Source organism: Ischnura elegans, chromosome 11 (assembly GCF_921293095.1).
Source record: "Ischnura elegans chromosome 11, ioIscEleg1.1, whole genome shotgun sequence".
Lineage (NCBI taxonomy): Eukaryota > Metazoa > Arthropoda > Insecta > Odonata > Coenagrionidae > Ischnura > Ischnura elegans.
The window spans coordinates 3,863,210-3,866,652 of NC_060256.1; the positions used below are offsets into that span (position 1 = coordinate 3,863,210).

Consider the following 3,443-nt stretch of genomic DNA (forward strand, 5'->3'; position numbering starts at 1 on the left):
ACTACTCTCATCCCATATGCTATGTAAACCCACTCAGAAGCATATTAATAACATGCTTGTGAGCACAAGCTCTTAATCAATTTGAAATGTGTTGGTAACTGATACCACCTCCAGAACTATGGTTGCATTTCGTTATTCTTTATAGTTACTAAATAATTACAGGTAAGCTCAAAGGAAATAAAGTAAGAGAGTATCATTTCTAAGTCATTCCTATTTTATTTAATAGTAATTTGCTAGCATAATTTTTTTCAGATTATCAGTTATGTCGATACATAGATGGAATCAATCAGCCATGCATAGGGAAATGAAAGGTTCTTGGGAGATTGGATATCAGTGTTTGTTGTTTGGAATAAATTTGGGAAAATAATCATCTGGTACATAATTTAGCATACATTATATGATATTAATAATATATTGGAAGAAATGACCTTCATTTTTTAAAGGTAAGCTCCTCGCATCGAAAAGAAAGAATAATATTTATATCATATATGTATGCTTATGCACTGAATATATTAAAAACAGTGTAATGAATGATAGGAGGCTTAGGTAACCCACACCACCACTGACCCCTGACTGGAATACTATGTGGCAGGCCAAGTACCCCTGAAACTTATTAAACTGAAGCCCATGTGCGGGTTATGAAGTCTATTGAGAGGTGCATGGGGGTTCTTAACTCTAGGTTCAGATGATTGCTGAGACATTGAGTGCTGGAGTGTACACCAATAAAATCAGGATTGATAGTGAATTCTTGTGTTGTACTTCATAATATGTGTGTAGGGGCTGGTTTTCCCTTCCCAGATGAGGCTGATTATTATGGAGATCCCAGCTCTTGCAGAGTCCCTAATTAATGGAAAAGGCATATTAAACAAGGCCAGAACTATTAGACAAGCGATTATTAACAGGTTACCTAATGCATTGGTAAATTACAAATAGATGCACTACCATTGCATTTGTTGGTGGTCAAACTACGGTTTTCCGCCTTAAAATTAATCATGGGATCCTTCATGGAAGGCATACCCGGTATTTGCCACCAACCTCATCAGAATGGTCTAAAATGAGAAAAGAAATATTACGAATAGGTCATGTTTCATCCATTATTTTTTTATGCCTTTTTCTGTTATTTGCATAAGACATATAATTTCTTCCTCTAGGTAGAAATTTCCCTTAACAATTATCACTGTTTGGGTCTCTTAACCTTCTTGATTGTGAGGTACTTAAGGGTAAAAGTAGAAGACTCATCACTATAGTCATTGTGAACATTGAACGCTGCAACGTAATGATAGGCAGTCCGTTGTAAATAGATTCTTATTTTTATCTATTTTGAGGGATTTAGTTCTTCACCTTATTTTCCGTCTTCTTAGCACCCTGTTACCAGCTCTTATCCCGTAAAGTTATCCTTTCTTATCTACAGTCTTCCAATAATTAAGCAAACTATTCTTAGGACATCGCTGGCTGTTGATAATAATTTTCGAAACATTTTATCACACTCATGTGGACCTAAACGGTTTTCATTGCCTATAACTAATTATCTGGCCAATTCTGCGAGAAACGATATGACGAAACTGACTACATCAATTCAAACACTCGTATTATCATTAAAATAGGTCCATCAAAGCAAAGGCATAAGCAAATCTGGCATGAGCGAAGGCATAATAACGCCAAATTCCTCTCATTTACAAGTTTTTATCCCAATTACTCACTGTAATCTTTGGTTTCAATCGCATACACATTTCCAACGCACTCACCTTCAACATTAATATACACGTTGAGCTCTCACTTATATTTAAAAGTGTAGAACATGCTTTTCATTAATCAATGTTATAATTCACAATAACATTGCACTTACCAGCCGAATCTCGCTCTAATTTTGTTTGTCGAGGACAATTACATGCCGATTTTCTCTGATTGGCTCGCAGTGACGTATTGCAGGAAAACTTCGGGTATCTTCGTCTTCCCCCACTACCGCGGAGGGGAAGGCACGAAAATGTTTTCGTGAAGCCTACTGAATAGCAAATTACGCGTCTTCGAATGTTTACGCGGCGTAACCACGTAAACGGAATCTTTCGTCTTCGCGACCGCGTAAAGAGTTACTGAATAGCCCTGCTGATCTCACGGATCAAAATATCAACAGGTACAGGAATGTTATCAGAGGAAAAAATGGTGATGGTCCACATGACGCTATCTCCTTGATGCTGTCATTGTAAATGCCTGGATCTGTACGGAAAGTTATGGTTCAAATATACCGCAGTAAGCCTTTAGGAGAGAGATTGCACGAGTGTTTTTGTAACGAAGATGTACCTTTCCCAGACACGCGGTCGTATTTAACCTTCCCTATCAAGTGCAACCAATCATAGAAAGTCTGATGACATAAGGTATGACGGCAGTGATAACCAATTTGTCCCGTTTGACGTCGACGGACGCCGACGTTCTTATGAAGAATATTCTTCCCATGCGCGCTCAGAATGTGCTAAGTGCCTAGGCCTTGCCTTCAATGAAATTCTAACTATCATACTCGACAATTGAAAACCCAATTTATAGTATTCAAAGACTTTACCAGCATTATAGGACTAATTTTGTTAATTAACACTAGAACTACCGATGGAGTCATTTTGACTCCTCGCGATTTTCATTTCTCCACCCTGACTAAAATTTTCCGAATTCTGGCCTGAAATTCCGTGACTTTTATTCATTTTTGACCCAAAATAAGGCTTTGCGATCAAAATAGTTCTAGAAAGTAAAATAGTACACATTTTTCAAAATTTACCTTAGACTACCAAAGGGAGTCATTTTGACTCCTTAATGTATTTTGCTTGTCTTTTCGCCAAATAGTAATATTTATTTATGGTAATATTGCAAGAGTTTATTTCTTCTTATTTTAATAATTAATTCAAATCGATCTATGGCTAAAATATATAATTATTTCGCTTTTGGGCTAATATTTGCGAGACTTTGAAGGCATTTCAAATTTCACGGGTCCGTGTTTGGAACTACAAACCATATGAATGTCCTGATATCATTTTATCTTGCGATAAAGTGGTGAATATGCCATTCATATTGAGCATTTTCAAATTCATGTGTTTAGAAGCCGTCGCGACGCGTCGTGTCTGCCCCTCCTCCCTTACCCCTCCTTTCTCCCCGCCAGTCAGACTCGCTGCAGCACAATACTGTACACACAGCAGTGCGCTTCAGCATTTTTATTTCACCCTTGATCTTGTGGAAGTTCATTTTCAAACCTGAAAAATTACCTTTGTATCCTTCCATTGATACAAGGATGAACCAGGAAAATAAATCAATGGAATGAAATAAAGTTATTGTCCTAGCATTGTCGGCTCTGACAGCGCTGGCTGTCGCGCACCGCACAGGAAAATCGTGCGCTGTCCTTCGCATTAGTAAATCCAGTGAACTCTGGAATGGACTGCAGAACTCTAGTGAAGTAAGGCTTT

The 3,443-nt window shown here is 37.8% G+C and overlaps 1 long non-coding RNA gene across 2 annotated transcripts; it reads right to left on the reverse strand.

Annotated features, from left to right (window-relative positions):
• Positions 1 to 454: 454 nt before the first annotated feature.
• LOC124168467 lies at positions 455 to 2,031 on the reverse strand. 2 transcript variants are annotated; one of them, XR_006866946.1, is made up of 3 exons: positions 1,847 to 2,031; positions 943 to 1,049; positions 455 to 840 (listed from the first exon to the last, which is right to left on the reverse strand). It is a non-coding gene; the product is annotated as an uncharacterized LOC124168467 (long non-coding RNA). The 2 variants fall into 2 exon arrangements; XR_006866945.1 differs by lacking the exon at positions 1,847 to 2,031 and adding an exon at positions 1,179 to 1,834.
• Positions 2,032 to 3,443: the final 1,412 nt, after the last annotated feature.